This window comes from Elephas maximus, chromosome 8 (genome assembly GCF_024166365.1).
Source record: "Elephas maximus indicus isolate mEleMax1 chromosome 8, mEleMax1 primary haplotype, whole genome shotgun sequence".
NCBI lineage: Eukaryota > Metazoa > Chordata > Mammalia > Proboscidea > Elephantidae > Elephas > Elephas maximus.
The window spans coordinates 90,190,726-90,210,063 of record NC_064826.1 but is presented as its reverse complement, the minus strand read 5'-3'; positions in this window follow the sequence as shown (position 1 = coordinate 90,210,063).

Sequence of the window (19,338 nt, the reverse complement as noted above, 5' to 3'; positions counted from 1 at the left end):
TCATACGGTTTCTAAGGAGCAGCTGGTGGATTTGAACTGCAGACCTTTTGGTTAGCAGCTGAGCTCTTAACCACTATGCCACCAGGGCTTTAGACACAAATACATAAACAAACGAAACTCAAAGGATGGGGAAAAAAATATCAAGCAAACAATAACCAAAAAAGAACAGGAGAGGCAATATTAATCTCTGATAAAATAGCTTTACAGAAAAATTCACCATAAAAATAATGAAGGACATTATATAATGATTAAATGGTCAATCCACCAAGAGGACATAACCATAATAAATATATATGTACTCAATGACAGGGCTCCAAAACACATGAAACAAACTCTAATAGCGTTGAAAAGAGAAATGAACAGTTCCACAATAATAGTAAGAGATTCCAACACACCACTTCGGTGAGGGACAGAACAACCAGAAAGAAGCTCAACAAAGATACAGAAGATCTAAATGCAACAATACAGGGGAAGTCAGTGCAACTTGACCAAAGCAAAGGCAAAGAAGCTTCCTAGACACATCCAAATACTTTGAGGGACTGAGTTACTGGAACTTAGGGCTGGGGAACATGGTATCAGGGGACATCTAGGTCAATTGGTTTAATGTAGTTCATAAAGAAAATTTCTACATCCTACTTTGATGAGTAGTCTCTGTAGTCTTAAAACCTTGTGAGCAGCCATCTAAGATACATCTATTGGTCCAATTCTACCCAGAGCAAAGGAGAATAAAGAAAACCAAAGGCACAAGGAAAATATTAATCCAAAGGACTAATGGACCACATGAACCATAGCCTTCACAAACCTGAGACCAGAGGAACTAGATGGTGCCCAGCTACCACCACTGATGATTCTGACAGGGATCACAATAGATGGAGTGAGACAAAAGTGTAGAAAAAAATTCAAATAATAATAATAATAAAAAGACCAGACCTACTGGTCTGACAGAGACTGGAGGAACCCCCGAGACTATGGACACCCTGCTAACTCAGAACTGAAGCCACTCCCAAAGTCCACCTTTCAGCCAGAGATTAGATGGGCCTATAAAACAACAAAAAATAACACACAAGTGTATGAGACCAAATGGGAAACATCTGCCCAAAAGGAAAGAGAAGAAGGCAAGAAGGGACAGGAAAACTGGATGAATAGTCATAGAGAACCTACAGTATAAAGGGAAAGGGAGAAATTGCTGAAACATTGCAGAGATTGCTATCAATGTCACAAAACAATTTGTGTATAAATTTTGGAATGAGAAAAAATTTGCAAATGCAAAAAAAAAAACCCTTTGGGTAATAGAAGAAATAAAAAATGGAATTAAAAAAAAATCCTAGAATTAAATGACAATAAAAACACAACATTCCAAAACCTTTGGGATACAGCAAAAGGAATGCTCAGAGCTGAATTTATAACAATAAATACACACACCAAAAAAGAAGAAAGGGCCAAAATCAAAATGTTAACCATACAACTTGAACAAACAGAGCAGCAAAAGAAGCCCACAGTCACCAGAAGAAAGAAAATAATAAAGATTAGAGCAGAAATAAATGAAATAGAGAACAGAAAAACAACAGAAAGAATCAACAAGACCAGAAATTGGTTCTTTGAAAGGATCAATAAAATTGACAAACCACTGGCCAAATTAACCAAAAAAAAAGAAAAGAAAAAGCAGGCGAAGAAGCAAATAACCCGAATAAAAAATGAAATGGGTGAAATTACAAAAGAACCAACTAAAGAGGATCATAAGAAAATGTTGTGAAAAATTGTACTCCAACAAATTTGAAAACACAGAGGAAATGGACAAATTTCAAGAAACACTGCCTACCTAAACTAACATAAAATGTGGTAGAAAAACTGAACAGATCAATAATAAAAGAAGAGATTGAAGAGGTAATAAAAAACTTCCAACAACAACAACAACAACAAAAGCCCTGGCTTAGACGGCTTCACAGGAGAATCCTACCAAACATTCAGAAAAGAGTTCACACCAATACTACTCAAACTGTTTCAGAGCATAGAAAAGGAAGGAATACTCCTAAATTCATTCTATGAAGTCAGCATAACCCTGATAACCAAAGCCAGGCAAAGACACCACAAAAAAAGAAAATTACAGACCAATATCCCTTATGAATATACATGGGAAAGTTATCAAGAAAATTCTAACCAAAAGAATTGAACAGTATATCCAAAAAAAAAAAAATACATCCTGACCAAGTGGGATTCATGCCAGGTATGCAAGGATGGTTTAACATTAGAAAATCAATCAACATAATCCCCACATAAATAAAACAAAAGAAAAGAATCACATGATCATCTCAATCAACGCAGAAAAGACATTTGATAAAGTCCAACACCCATTCCTAAAAAAAAAAAAAAAAACTCTTGACAAAATAGGAAAGAAGGGAAATTCCTCAGCATAATAAAGGGCATTTATACAAAACCAACAGCAATATTATTCTCTAGGGAAAGAGACTGAAAGCATTCTCTTGAGAACAGGAACCAGATAAGAATGCCCTTTATCACCACTTTTATTCAACATTGCACTAGAAGTCCTAGCTAGAGCAATAAGGCAATAAAAGGAAATAAAGGGCATTCAAATTGGTAAGGAAGAAGTAAAGCTATCCCTATTCGAAGATGATATGATCCTATATGTAGAAAATCCCAAAGATTCTAGAAGGAAGCTACTGGAACTCATAGGATTCAGCAAAGTAGCAGGTTACAAGACCAACATACAAAAATCACTTGGATTCCTATACACTAAAAAGGGAACTTCAAAAAAGAAATCGGGAAAATAATATCATTCACAATAGCCCCCCAAAACTTAGGAATAAATCTAGTCAGGGATGTAAAACATCTATATAAAGAAAACGACAAAACACTACTGCAAGAAAACAAGAGACCTATATAAATGGAAAAACATAACCATTGTATAGGAAGACTTAATGTTGTGAAAATGTTAAAACCACCCAAAAGAGATCTATAGATATAATGCAATCCTGATCCAAATTAAACAGTATTCTTTAATGAGATGGGAAAACTAATCACCAACTTCATATGGAAAGAGGTCCTGAATAAGTAATGCACTACTGAAGAAGAAGAACAAAGTAGGAGACCTCATACTACCTGATCTCAGAACCTATACTGCCACGGTAGTCAAAACAGCCTGGTAGTGCTATAGCAACAGACGCATAGACCAATGGAACACAACTGAGAAAACAGACCTAAATCCATCCACCTATGGACAGCTGATCTTCAACAAAGGGCTAAAGTCCATTAAATAAGGAAGTGACAGTCTCTTTAACAAATGATGCTGGCAAAACTGGATATCTATCTATAGAGAAATGAAACAGGACTCATACCTCATACCATACACAAAAACTAACTCAAAGTGGATCAAAGACCTAAATATAAAACCCAAAACCATAAAGATCATGGAAGAAAAAATAGGGACAACATTAGGGGCTGTAATATATGGCATAAATGGAATACCAAACATAACTAAAAATGCACAAACAGCAGAAGATGAACTAGATAAATGTGGTCTCCTAAAAATTAAACATGCTTATGAAAAGACTCCACCAAAAGAATAAAAATAGAATCTCCAGACTGGAAAAAATTTTTTGACTACAATATCCAACAAAAGTCTAATCTCTAAAATTCATAGAAAAATTCACACTTCAACATCAAAAATACAAACAAGAGATGTAAAAAATGAGCAAAGGATATGAACAGATACTTCACCAAAGAAGACATTCAGGTGGCTAACAAGCACTTGAAGGAAATGTTCACCGTCATTAGCCATTAAAAAAATCAAAACTACAATGAGATATAATTTTCCCCCAACAATAATAGTGCTATTGAAAAAAAAAAAAAAAACAGAAAATGAAAAATGTTGGCGAGGTTGTTTGGAGATTGGCACTCTTATACACTGCTGGTGGGATTGTAAATTGGTACAACCACTATGGAAGACGGTATGGTGCTTCCTTTAAAAGCTAGAAGTAGAAATACCATATGATCCAGCAATCTCATCCCTAGGTGTATACCCTAAAGAAATAAGAGCTCTGATATGAATAGGCATATGTGCACCCATGTTCACTGCAGTGTTATTCACAACAGCAAAAAGATAGGAACAACCTACGTGCCCATCAAGGAGTGAACGGATAAACTGTGGTACATACACACAATGGAATACTACCCAATGATAAAAAATAGTGATGAATTTGTGAAAAAATCTCACAACATGGATAAATTTGGAGGACGTTATGCTGAGTGAAATAAATCAATCACAAAAGGGCAAACATTGTATGAGACCACTATTATAGAAAAAAAAAAAAAAGAAAGAAAGACAGAAAAGGTTTACACACAGAAAAAAAAAATCTTTGATGGTTACCAGGGATGGGTAGGGGGAGGGAAAGTTACTAACTAGATAGAAGACACATGTTAATATTGGTGAAAGGAAAGGCAATACACAATTTGAGGGAAGTCAGCGCAACGTGAACAAGGCAAAGGAAGACACTGAGATGAAAACAAGAATACAGGACAGTTCAAATCCACCAGCTGCTCCTTGGAAACCATATGGGGCATTTCCATCCTGACCTGTAGGGTCGCTATGAGTCGGAATCAACTGGAAGGAATTTTTTTTTTTTTTTTTACTGTAATTTCTATAATTTAGACAATCCTGCAACAAACAATAACCTATGAATGGATACATAGGCAGCTAGGTATGCTAAAGTGTGTGTGTGGGGGGGGTGTCAGGGAGCACACCCACCTGCAGATACAGTTTTGTTTGTGGATAGTTCTACATACATAATTGTAGCGTACACACGGAGCACAGTCATGGAAACTTCTGAGACATAACCAAACACCTTGTGGGACAAAGTTCCTAGGCTCAAAGGTAAAGACCATAGACTCAGAGGACGTCTATATCGATTAGTACAACATAGTTCATAACAACAATGTTCTGCATCCTACTTTGGTGAGTAGCATCTGGGGTCTTAAGGTTTCGAGCAGCCATCTAAGACACAACTACTGGTCTCTTCCAATCCAGAACAAAGGAGGGTGAAGAAAACCAGAAACCCAAGGGAGAAGTTAGTCCAAAGGACTAATGGACCATATGAACCACAGCCTATACCACCCTGAAACCAGAACCAAATGGTGCCTGGTTACCATTACTGAGTGCTTTGACTGGGATCACAACAGAGGGTCCTGGAAAGAACAGGAGAAAAATGTAGGAAAAAAAAAATTAAATTCATGAAATAGACCAGACTTACTGCTCTGGCAGAGACTGGAGGAACCCTTGAGATTATGGCCCTAAGACACCTTCTTACCTGGAACTGAAGCCATTCCTGGAGACCACCTTCCAGTCACAAAATAGACAAGCTCATAAAATAAACAATAACACTTGAGAGGAACGTGTTCCTTAGAACAATCAATAATACGAGGTCAAAAGGGCAGTATTTGCCCAAAAGTGAGATAAGAAGGCAGGAAGGGGTAGAAAATCTGGATGAAAGGAAATGGGGAACCCAGGGCAGAAATGGGGAGAGTGCTGACGTATCGAGGGAAGTGCAACCAATGTCAAGGAACACTTTATGTACAAACTATCGAATGGGAAACTAATTTGCTAATTTTTCACCTAAAGTGCAATTAAAAAAAAAAAAAAAAAGGCCTCACCGCCATCTTTGCCTGAAGATGTAAGTTCTCGGCATCAGCATGCCACATTCTGTTTCTATTCTGATTCTGGTTTTCATTGGCTTTTTCTGGATGGCTGTCAAACACTGTGGTGATAATAAAAATAATTCTGGGCTCCACTCTGCAGTGTTAAATTTCAGACTCGCTCAGAGAGGCTGATTTTATTTGGCCCGTGTGGGTAGGGCTTACAAAATTAGGTTGCATAGGTTTGGTTTGTTGTGACTGCTCAGAAAGGCTATGTAAATACAATATATTTATCCATGCTTTTGATTTATATTTTCTTAAAGGTCATTGATTTACATTCTGCTTCTCTATCTCTCCTTATGCTGCTTTCTGAGAAATGTAAAATCTGTGGGGAGAGAGAACTGTATTCCAGGACCTGACTTTTGGGAGATTTTTGAATGTAGCTGCCATTAGTATCACTGCAGGGCGGGGCTGCTCAGTCCTTCTACTCTGGCCAAATGCCTGCAGGGTAATGGATTATCTTCCTCTCAGCGGACTCCATGGGAGATATTCTCAATGGTTTATGTATTCTGGCTGGAAAATACTCCCTGCCGACGCGAGGGGAGAATTCTTCCTGTGTTCTCTAGCAGAGCTCCTCTGGGAATGAATCTGGCTCACAAAGTGTAAACCCCATGTACTGTAAAGACAAGATCAAGGGCAACGCTGGCACTAAGTGGTTGTTCAAAAGTTTCCAACTGTTCTAACTTTTCAAAAACAGAGAGCGAACTTTTTTTGCTTTCGCCTGAGGGAATACTTGAGGAAGGTGTCTTTAAACACCCGCTCAAACTGCCCAGATTTTTGGGAGAGGAAAGGAAACCATAATGAGAACAATTCCTTTGGTTTCACGTTTGGATACGAAAATAAAAAGATAGAAAAATTGAAGAAAATACCAAATCCCCAGAGCAGACTTTTATGTTTGTCTCTAGAGAAGGCATTTTCAAATGGAAAGCAAAACGATGGGTAACCAACACACGATTTGGTAGCTCAAAAATGTTTCCTCGACATGTAATTGCATTGCATTAGGGTTTAGGTATTTATCATATCTTTTATGATGAGACAAGGAATAAGCTTAGTGAATGAATAATGTTACTGAGTTTGGAAACTCACGAAGAAAATCTTCGTGTGTGCTCCAAAGAAACAAAAATGCTTTCTAAAAAAGTCTTCAGGGTGGAGCTGCTTCTGCGTTGCCAATCCTGGATCAGGAATATTGAAAGATCCATGCCGTTCCCCAGTGCACATTCAACCAGCTCAGCCTCATCACGTCATGTTTTTTCTGGTTGTTCCACAGAGTTTAAAGGACAAAAGGTTAGCAAACACTAAATTACTGGTCACATTAAACTTTTGTTTTGTGATCCTAGGCTCCAGAGAGGCCTACAATTTTGGACTTGAGTTGATAAAAGGCAGATTCAGGGAATTATTTATTTTGCTCTCTTTCCATCTGGGCTTCGACATTAATTGAATGGATTCATTTGGTGCCGTTTTCGTTCCCTTTAGAATTTCGGTCATGAAAATTAAGAATCATAATTCTAATATCTTACACAGCCTGTGAGTAATGGCAGGATGCTTTATTGCTCTGACCTTTCCAATTTTCTAAGTTTTGATTTGCTGAGTTCTTTCCGCCTCTTTCTTACAGTTTACTTATTATGATTATTAATGAGGAAGCAGAAAAATGGCCATTCAGTCAAACTTTAGGGAATGGAACATAATAAATGGTCCCTGTCTAGGATCTAACATTTGCCCCTAAAATACAGTAATTATTTGGTTGCCTGATGATATGCTGAATTTTACAAGGCTCTTATTAGGGAAAGAAAAGAACATAATAAATCCACTAATGTGGGTAATGACCCGTATGGAAATTGAAAATGGTTCAAAATTAACCCACTCCTTTTTTCCATCTTCGAAATGCCCCAAAGTTCCACTGGTGCTCCTCATATAAGTGTACTTGCTTTTATCTCATTTCAGATAGGACTGCATTGCCAAGAATCTCCAGAGTTATTTGCAATTAAGTGCTATGTGGCCTTAGCTAGGCACTGCCAACAATTTAAACAGAATCTGAGGAAAAATATTACCAGTCTGGGTTAAGAGATTGATTTACAAACTGAACTATAATTGGAAAGGTATCCCCAAAACCTTGAGAGTTATTGCTTCTGGGAAGAAAGGGGGAATAGGGTTTGGGTACAAGGAAGGGCAGCAGATAGGGCAGCAAATTTCTATTTGCTTGAATAGTTTACAATGGGAATGAGTTTTTACGTTACTTGTGTAACCAGAGAAAATAGCACATGTATACACACAAAAGGAAATTTTGGATATTAGATGGAGCAAAACAGAATTTATAACTACGTAACACTGTTGGGTGCTTTCAAAATCCCACTCTCTATAGAGATGAGAGCAACCCAAATTCAATTTCTCACCTCTTTGCTTTCATGGGGAATGTGGATCGGGATGCTCTAATCAACTGGCAGTATGATGTTAAATTATAAAAAGGTTCAGGAGGCCCTAGAGAAAATACCTCTAAGCTCTTTAAAAGGAGGCATCACTTGTGAAGGTGGTAGTGAGAGAAGCAGGGATAGAGGGCAAGGCTCTGTGAGCCACAGAGGCTGTGGCCAACAGGGGCTGCCACTCTCCCCCTCCCGTTGGGCTGCAATCCCAGGAGCTGTCAGAGAGAGCCCTAAGGGAGCCCTTGGTCCTGAAGTTAAGTCTTTAGGATTGGCTGGGGATTAAGCCCCACATGTGGAGAAGCTCTGAACTGGAGCTCATTAGGAAATTGTCATGGTGAACAAGGAATCTCAGAGTGGTGAACTTGCGTGCTTATCCCCCATTGCCAGTGTGCTGTTGCCCTAAAAAAAAACTGAGATCCAAAATAACACTCAGTTATTATCATGAACACTATAATTTAAATAAGAACAGAAATAAATGATTGATTTAGAAGGAGAGTCCAGAATAGAAGGAGGAAATGGAATGTGTGGCTAATTGCCTCTATAAACAATTGCCTCCTTTGCCATGAGACCAGAAGAACAGGATAGTGCCCACCTACCATTACTGAACTTTTTGATCAAAGGTTCTATAGAAGAATCTTGATCAGAGGGGGGGAAATGTGAAACAAAATTTCAAATTCTCATGGAATCCAGACTTCCTGGCACCATTGAGGCTGGATTTACCCCCAAAACTATTGCCTTGAGATAATCTTTGAAATTTTAACCAAAAAAATTCCCTGAAGTCTTCTTTAAACCAAACAATAGTTTAGCTTAATTAGGGAATAATTCTGCCTTGAGCGTTTTAAAGAACTATCTATGCAGTTCATAGTACACAAATTGGCAGCATCAACTCAAAAGCTGAAATAGGAAGCTTAGGGGGCAGTGAGTTTATGTTAATGGGGGAGGGACAATTTGAAAAAAGATAGTGAGAATGGTTGCACAACTTGAAAAAAGTAATCATTGTCACTGAATTATACACGTAGAAATTGTTGAACTGGTCTTTGTTCTCAACATATTTTCAGCAACAACAACAAAAATAAAATAAAATATTCAAAAAAAGAAACAATCGCTTTGTTCAATCAAATGTAGCTTCTAAGGCTACCACCTCTTCAGCTAAGATTTATGTTTTCCTTATTCCAGTTTTTTTATTCTCATAGAGAGTGCCACAGGAGGAATATAGTTGAGAAGAAAGGATATGAGTGTTAACATAATATGAAGATTCTTAAGAAATGAGATAAATCAATTTGAAGCCCAACATTTTGTGAGATTTGTCACGGGGGAGCAATGTGTCAGAATTGTGGAACTTTCTGAAAGATGTGAGCTTTAAATTAGGATTTCCGGAGCACTGTGGGTTGAGAAAATGGTGTAGGTGGCCAGGAGCTGGGAGAAGTAATCAGAAAGAGGAAGGTTGTTTCTGGTATATATATCAGCAACCCCACTGTGGATTTGAACTGCTGACCTTTAGGTTAGCAGCTATAACTCTTAGCCATTGTGCTGCCAGGGCTCCATGTTTCTGGTATAGGGGAAGCCTAAACAAAGACTCAAGCTGTGCAAGTGTGGACCAGTGAGAGGGACATGCACTCAGAGTTAGATGTCAGTTGAGTAACAGTGGGGTTGCTGATAGAAGGTGCTTTAAGATCTGCTGTGTGACTTCAGCTGATTTTCTAATATTTTTGCTTCTTTTTCTCTAAATGACAGGCCACATGACTGGCCACCTACCCTTAAAAGCATTATGAGAGAATGAGTTCAATCTCTAATGTGCTGTGAAATATCAATGCAGTTATTTACAATGATCAATATTTTCATTTTATGATTATTATTAGAACTTTCTCTTGTTTCGTAGAGCAGCCACCATTTCTATAGAATCACAGGGAGTAAAATTGGCTTTCTCTGTTGCTCACAACGGAGCAACTTAGATGAGGTGCCACAGCCAAAAAGGGACTTTCAGAGACTGATAAAGTAGGAAAACAAGCACAGCTTTAGTCATTTTCTCACTTGCCCCCAAATAACAAGGAATGGAAATAAAGGGATGTGTTAAAAATAAATGTCTCCTGGGCAAGTTGCACGATATGTTCCAAGACCCGTTCATAATCTATGGGAAGAATTCTTTAGCTTTACACTGATGGCCGTTCACTGTCTTTCAGTATCCATTTTAACTTATAGTACTTCATGGTTTAGTTTTTTTTACCTTTATATCCCTGAACCATTTAGGTTTTATTCTCACACAGGGTGTGAGATATGGATTTCATTTTATCTTTTTCCAAATGGCTACTCAGTTGTTCAGACTACTTGTTACAGACTCCTATTTGTCTTTTAAAATTCATCCTCCCTTTTTCCTGGGTACTTAGCTTCCCACGTAGAGACTAAATTTCCCAGCATCCTTTGCAGTTAGGAATAGCTATGTGGCTAAGTTTGTGCTAATAAAATGTAAACTCAAGTGAGTGAACAATTCCTATCTCACTTGTCTAAAAGAAAATTGTTTGCCTTGGATTTCCTCGCTTTCTCTTTCCCAGTGATTGGAAACTGGATTTGATTGTTTGGACAAAGAAACATTTTAGGGCTAGCACAGCACCAAAATGGAATGGATCTAAATCCCTCAATGATTTTGTAAAGTAGCCGTCCCACAGAGAGAAATAAAATTAAATCTTATTTAAGCCACTCTGGGCAATTTCTTTGTTACAGCAGTTCAGACCTTACTACCTTGACTAATACACCATTTATTTCAAATCTGAAGTTTCTCATCTTCATATTCTCAGAGTAGGAAACAGATATAGACCACATAGGTACTTATGAATGCATCAGTAACAACCAAGCATCAGTGAATAAATTACAATACTAACTACAACGTTAAAAACCTTTTTTCATCATGCTTCAAGATTTCCAATTAGAGCCTATTTCCATTGTAAACTTCATTTCTGTAACCAATAGACTGTAATTTATATTAGTTTGCAATCCAGCCATAGAATGATAGTATTTTTTATCAACTAATATTGAGAAAGTACTGAGAATTTAAAGAAATAACCAGCTGGATGACCGTGAATATAATCTCCTTAGTTTTCTATATGCACAAAGGGGAAGAAAACAGCCCAATCAGGGGAATAAAAATGGGAAGACACCTGGCCAGATAATTATGAGAACCACACCAGCCTGGGGAGGGAGAATAGGCTCTAGAGGACTGTTCAAATACCGATGTGTCAGAATATGAAAACCGTCCAAGGGAAAAATCATGTTTATCCTATATAAGCCTTGAGCCAAGGTGGGGCCTGATTTGAAAGCTTAAAGAGATTTTGGCCAGCAAGAAATCCATGGTTAAGAGCGGGAGAATGAAAGAGGGAGGAAAGGAAGGATTGAAGGAAGGGTAGAAGGAACGAAAAATATAAAGAAACAAACAAAAACAAGCTACACAAATTACACAGATAGCTTAGTTTATGTTCCTCCCTTAGAGGTCATAAAACTTTCCTTCAGGATCTGCCTCTACAGATGTGTGACACGCCCAGAGGAATTCTGTGCAGGGTTCAATGACACAAGAATCACACTTCATCTCAAGGCTCTTCCAGCTTCTGGCAAGGCTTTTTGTGAGCCTTACACTTGTGCAGAGTTTTGTCTCTTAGGAAGTATGGAAAAGAGCCAGAGGCAACAGAGAAGCATCTCTGCTCTGAGATCTAACTTCATTGGGGACTTTGTATTTTCTAGTGGTCTACCTGCCATGACACCATTTACATTTGTGGTAGCTAAACCTTGGGAGAGCTAAAGTCTCCCACAACGAGTCTGCTTCTTAGTCCTTCAAGGAGAGCAGGAGGTGGACCACAATAGCCAGACTTCCCCAGTGAAAGAGCAGGAGATGGCAGCAGGTCTGGGATCCACATTTCCACCGGGGTGGGGGGGGGCAGGGCTTTAATGGCCTTCAAATGTATTCCAGTTCCCTAATAAACTCCATCTTTACAATCTTCCTTCCTTCCTGGAAAACTCAGCCCTTTCAATTTTTGAACTTTTTTTTTTCTTTAGGGTGATTTCAGTCAGTGGCCACTGGCATGGGGATTTTTAGCCATAGTAGATCTTAATTATCCATTTACAATAATTCATACTAACTGTCCAGGAAGGAGAATATAAACCTCTGTACCAAACATTTACTGAAAGGGGTTTCTCTTTTCTCTGTGAAGTCTAATATGAACTCATATTCCACAACTTAATGCTTTCCGGTTTAAACCATTTAAGGGTTTTGGTAAGGTTGTCTTTACCATGATAGAATGTTAAAGAGATTCATTTGAACATTCTTTAACAAATGACTTCCAGAGCTTGTTCAAAGGACCATGAAGGATAATAAAAGAATATATTACTTATAAGCTACGAGAAGGGGAAATAGAGTAACTAAAAATGCCCAATTAATCCAAAAGAAAGCAAGAAAAAAGTAAAAGAATAAGAAGCAGGTGGGACACATAGGAAAAAAATAACAAGATGACAGATTCAAATTCAAATATAACAGCAATGAAAGTAAACAAAAATGGGTTAAAAACTCCAAAAACACTAACATTGTCAATGAGTAATAAAATAAAACCATATATATGCTTCTTTTTTTTTTAATGTGTGTTTCTTATAGGAGACTTGCCTTAAATATAAAGGATACAGAAATACCAAAAATACAAAGTGGGAAAAGACATACATGCACACATTAAGGTAGAGACAGCTAATGTAGCTATCTCACTAAGAGAAAAATTGGACTTCAACACAAGAAATATTACTAGAGATAGAGGGACATTTTATAATGATAGAAGATGTAACAATCTTGAATTTGTGTGCAATAAATAACATAGCCTCACATGGTATAAAGCAAAAACTGATAGAACTAAAAGCAGAAATAACCATATCCACAATCGTAGTTGTAGATTTTAACAGCCTCCCTCTTCAGAAACTGATAGAATAAAAAAGGCAAATATTCAGTAAATACACAGGAGATTGGAAAAGCATGAGTCACAAATGTTGCCGAATTTACATACACAGAACTCTGCACCCAGTATCTGCAGAATATGCATTCTTTGTCGATGCACATGGACATTTACCAAAAGAAACCATGCACTTGTACATGGCTATAAAGCAAGTCTCAGCAAATCTCAAAGGATGGAAACTATATAGAATATGTTATCTGGATACAATAGAATTAAGCTTGAAATAATAATAACAAAGGAACACTATGGGAAAGTCTCCAAATGTTTGGAAATTAAGCAATTCACTCCTGAATAGCCCATGCATAAATAAGCAACTACAATGAAAAACTTAAAAATAATGAATCAAACTAAATGGTAATCAAAATATGACATATCAAAACTTGTGTGATACAACTAAAGCTGTGGCTAAAGGGATATCTATAGTTTAAAATCTATGTATTAGAAAAGAAGGCTAAAAAATCAACAACGTAAGTATCTATCTCAAGTAGCTAGGAAAAGAACAGCAAATTAATTTGAAAAAAAGTAGAAGGAAATAATACAGATAAAAGCAGAATCAATGTAATTATATATGTAAACCCTGGTGGTGTAGTGGCTAAGAGCTACTACTGCTAACCAAAAGGTCGGCAGTTCAGATCCACCAGGTGCTCCTTGGAAACCCTACAGGGCAGTTCTACTCCGTCCTATAGGGTCGCTATGAGTCAGAATTGACTCAACGGCATTGGGTTTGGTTTGTTTATATATATGTAATAGAGAAAAATCAACAAAGCCAAGAGTTGGTTTCTTGAAAAGACCAATCCCTCTCTACCAAAGAACAAACCTTACTAATACTGAGCAAAACAAAACAAAAAAACCAGAACAAACAGCAATAACAAACAGAAAAACAAGAGAGGTGAGACACTATAAAAGTCAAGAAATAAGAGGGGGCATTTCTACAAAAACTCTCAAGCATTTACAGGAGAAATATACGAATTTTATACAAATTACTCCAGATAATTGAAAAAGAGAGAATAATTTCCAACTCATTTTATGAGGTCAGAAAACTTTGGTAACAAAATCTGAAAAAGGACATTAGAAGGGAAGAAAATCATAGGCTCATCACTCTCATAATCATAAATTTTCAAAATCCCCCCAAAATATTAGAAAACAAATCTAACAATATGCAAAAATCATGATCTCTCATGATCACTTTGGGTCTCTTTCAGAAATACAACGCTGGCCTAACACTTGAAAGTCTGTATAATTCATCACCTTATCAGAAGGAAGAACACCATACGATCATCTCAACAGATGCACAAAGAGCCTGAGATAGAATTCAAGCCTCATTCATAATAAAAATTCTTATCAAACAAGGAATTGAAGGTAATTTTAAATTTTGATAAAGGCTATCAATATGAAGTGAATTTTGTCCCCCAAAACTATGTGTTGAAATCCTAACCCCTGTACCTGTAAATATGAATAGAAATCAACTGAAAGGCAACAGGTTATACCTGTGGTTATAATTCCATTTGGGAATGGGTTTTCTTTGTTATGTTAATGAGGTCATACCAGTGTAGGGTGGTGTCTTAGTTATTAGTGCTGCTATAACAGAAATACCACCAGCAGATGGCTTTAACAAAGAGAAATTTATTTCCTCACAGTAAAGTAAGTTATAAGTCCAAATTCAGGGCATCAGCTCCAGGGAAAGGCTTTCTCTCTCTGCCAGCCTTCTCATCAATCTTCTCCAGGACTGGGAGCTTCTCTGCATAGGCACCCTGGGCCCAAAGGACATGCTCTGGTCTGGGCACTGGTATGAGGTTCTCCGGTCTCTCTGCTAGATTCTCTCTTTTATATCTTGAGAGAGATTGCCGCACTAACACAACTGCTGCCCATCCTCCCTCATTAACACCATAGAGACAGGATTTACAACATACAGGAAAATCACACAATACCGGGAATCATGGCCCAGCCAAATTGATACACACATTTTTTGAAGACATAATTCAATCCATGACAGGTGGTATCTTAGTTATCTAGTGCTGCTATAACAGAAATAAAACAAGTGGGTGTCTTTAACAAACAGAAATTTATTTTCTCACAGTTCAGGAGGCTGGGTGCCCAAATTCAGGGTGCCAGCTTTAGGGGAAGCCTTTCTCTGTTGGCTCTGGGTCCTTGTCTCTTTTCAGCTTCTGTTTCTTAGAGATCTCATGTAGCATGGCATCTATCTTTCCCCATCTGTGCTTGCTTGCTTAAACTGCTATTTTATATTTCAAAAGAGATTGATTTGAGATGCACCCTACAATAATAGTGCCTCATTACATAACAAAGAAAACCCATTCCCAAATGAGATTATAGCCACAGGTATAATCTGTCGCCATCCAGAGGATTTTGACTCATAGTGACCCTATAGGACAAAGTAGAACTGCCCCATCAGGCTTCCAAGGCTGCCATCTTTATGAAAGCAGACCGCCACATTATTCTCCCATGCAGCGGCTGGTGGGTTTGAAACTGCCGATCTTTCAGTTAGCAGCCGAGAGCTTTAACTACTGCACCATCAGGGCTCCTTATACCACAAGTGAAAAAAAGCAAACCCATTGCCTTTGAGTTGATTCCAATTCATAGAGACTTTATAGGACAAAGTAGAACTGCCCCATAGGGCTTCCAATCTATAATCTTACAGAGGCAGATTGCCACATCTTTCTCCCCTGGAGCAGCCGGTGGTTTGGAACCTCCAACTTTTTGGTTAGCAGCCAAGTACTTTAACCACCGTACCACCAGAGAGCTTCACCACAAGTATAGGGATTAGGGTTTAAGACACATACTTTTAGGGACATGCACGATTCAATCTATAACCAGTGGTTCCTAAACCTAATCACTTCTGATTTATAAAAAGAGCAGAATAGACACAGAGACACACAGAGGGGAAAGACAGATGCCAAGGAATGCCAAAGAACACAAGGGCTACTGACAAGGAAGGTCCTTCCCCTAGAGCCATGCCTGAATTTGGACTTCTAGCCTTCTGAGCTGTGAGAAAATAAAGTTCTGTTCTTTAATGCCGCCCACTTGTGGCATTTTTGTTATAGCAGCACTAGGTAACTAAAACAGGTAGCTCAAAGATAAAAAAATAAAAAAATCTACCTCAGACTTAGTGTGGAAACACTGGAAGCTTTCCCTCTGAGATCACAACTGAGGCAAAGATGCCCGCTGTCATTTCTTCTGTTCTACATTGCACTGGGAGGGCCAACCCATGAAACAACGAGGAGACTCCCAGAGGTTGTCGAAGCTCAGGTAAAGTTAGACCTTTCCTGGGTGGTATCCCGAACCAGCACCGTGTTTCTGGGGAGGTCTGTGGTCTCAGAAGAGTTGCACTTATGACACACATGAGGGGGAGTTTCCTGTAAATACCTAGAATTGGCAACTAGCCCTGAGGAACTGAATGTGAGAATGTTGAGAACAAGAAGGTGAGAAGAGAACCCCAGCTCAGAGAGCTGAGAACACTTATGAAGGATCTCAGTGTGTGCCATAAGCATAGAAATCTTAAAGCCTAATTATTGACAGCATAATCCTTCCCCAACGTTTAAGAAGCATCCCTGTTTGTTCTGCTAGGTTCCCAGCCTTTTGCTGCACTGCACTGAGTCATAGGTGAGAGGAGAATTGGAAGTAGCACAAAGGGTTCAATTAGCCTATGTAAGACAGGCAATGCTGCAGCCTGGAGACGGTGAGGAAAGCAAAGATACTGGTGGTGCATTTTTAAAAAAATCTTTCAGCCCTGTTAATAGAAGAATTATGAATGACATTGAGGAACTTTTGTTATAAAACCACCAAAATGCAGTGTTCACTTGCATTTTGATATGTAAAAATATGGATATAAATGTTTAAATTATACTTATTTGATAAAATTTCTTCCTAATTCATGGTGGCCCATGTGCGTCCCCAAATGTGGAGTTTGTGCTGCTAATTGACTGTTGATGAAGGCATTTTTCCAGGTTGCAGGGCATCAAGAGAAGTGTGACCTGAAAAAAAGGAGTTTTTATGAGTGGAGAGGGAGGAGGGCTTATGGAGGCTCCAGGGACCTGGGTAGGCAAGAGGGGAAGGTGGGAAGCTGAGAGCACCCAACGCGAGGTTTACAGAATGGATTCTGTAGTTGTTTGTTGTCAGGTGCCGTTTAGTCAGTACCGACTCACAGCGACCCTATGCACAACAGAAGAAAACACTGCCTGGTCCTGAGCCATCCCTGCCTACAATCGTTGTTATGCTTGAGCTCATTGTTGCAGCCACTGTGCCAATCCACCTCATTGAGGGTCTTACTCTTTTCCGCTGACCCTGTACTCTGCCAAGCATGATGTCCTTCCCCAGGGACTGATCCCTCCTGACAACATGTCCAAAGTATGTAAGACGCAGTCTCGCCATCCTTGCTTCTAAGGAGCATTCTGGTTGTACTTCTTCCAAGACAGATTTGTTTGTTCTTTTGGCATTCTTTTGGATTCTGAGTTACCCTTAATGGAAAACCATAGCAAAAAATCAACCTTCCTTTTACCGCATTTTCCTGGCTGGAGCTCATTAGTTGTGACTGTTTTTTCACCTCAACAAACACTAAGTGCTGTTCTATAGAAGACGTGCTATTTTCTTGTGAAACCAAAGTTACCGAAAAATCACCTCCCTAGCGTATTAAATTTGTTGTGCAAGAGGCTTCTGGAGTATTGGTTTCAATTCTGCTTTCTTTTGATTACATTATTTTTCTGGTCTAAACATATTTTCTGCCCATATTTCATTAAAAAAATTTCTGTCCATTTTTTTGTTTAATAAGCTATTGATGCCTTCTCTTGAACCATGAACGTGTTCTCTCTAGTGGGTTTATTTAAATGCATACTGTCAATTCTTTGCAACTTTCATCTTTCCTGGCAAACCAATTTTTAAAGTCCTTTCAAATATACATTTACATAGGTACACCTTTACATGTCTGGGCTACTTTTTATGTTTTCTACCATGTGCTGAATGGAACCATGAGTACTCTGTGTACTACATTCTCTTTTCCTGTCCTTTCATAGAAAATATAAAACTCCATTCATAAACATGACTTACTGTACACCCCAGGAACAGCATTTAAAAGATCATTCGATTTGTCTGAATGTATCTCCACTGAGGAAGTCCAAATAAACAATCTAAGGAGTCAGTGTCACCACTGAAAAGAATTTATTCAACATTCACTGGATGGAAAATGCTCAAAAGATTTGTGCTGTTTATATAGAATGAGGTATAAAATGTGTGGTCCCTAGAGAGCACAGAGCATTTACAGATGAGTCCCTAAGACCCCCCACCCCCCGGCCTAGGAAAACTACTAGCCCATCCAGTCACCTTGTCTTAGCTTTATAAACATGGAGCCCTGTATAAATAACACTGAAGAAATGCAAAGATATGTTGGCATTAGAGTTCCTTTAGGATAAGCACAAAAGTAACATTTTAAGGTGGGTTTATTTTCTAATGGGGTAAAAGAGGTTGATCCTTTTTGCAAAATATCTCAGCTGATGCCTTGAAGCAAAAACAGAAATTAAGTCAAATTCCAATATCTCCATCTGAGTCAGCGGGAAATCCGAATTATTTGTATTTAAAGAAACAGCTTGGTTATCTGAAAATGGGGTCATATGCAACAACTGGAATAACTCCTGTGCATCTCCAATTTCATCTCCCTTAGGTCAGCTTTAAAGAGCAGAAACCAGGGAACAGATATTATTTGAAAAAAACAAAAACAAATAGATGCTTAACATCTCTTCTTTTATTCTCTTAACTATAATGTTTAAACCTCATTGCTTTCCTCAAAATCTAGTGCAAACCAGTTGGTTAGAACTGTCTAGGAGCCCCAGCCAGATACCAAAACTTATGATGCAAGAGTAATGAACATGGTATAGGTTTGGTGCAAGCAAAGACTTATTGACCAATGGAACAGAGAAGAGGGCCCAGGAACCTCCCATATACGTGAGGCAACTTGATACTCAGAAGTGGCATTGCAGATGACTGGGGAGGTAGGTTAGAGAGGGTATCACTATCGTTAAGCATTTTGAGATAAATGGTTATCCACACAGAAAATAATTAAATTGGATTCTTACCTCATACCACAGGCAAAAAAAAAAAAAAGAAAAAAAATCCCCAATAGATTAAAAATTTAAATATGCATAACAAAACTCAGAGACTTTCAGGAGACAAATGAAGAGAGTATCTACATGAACTTCTTTAAAGGTAAGATTTCTTAAAGAAGACACAAA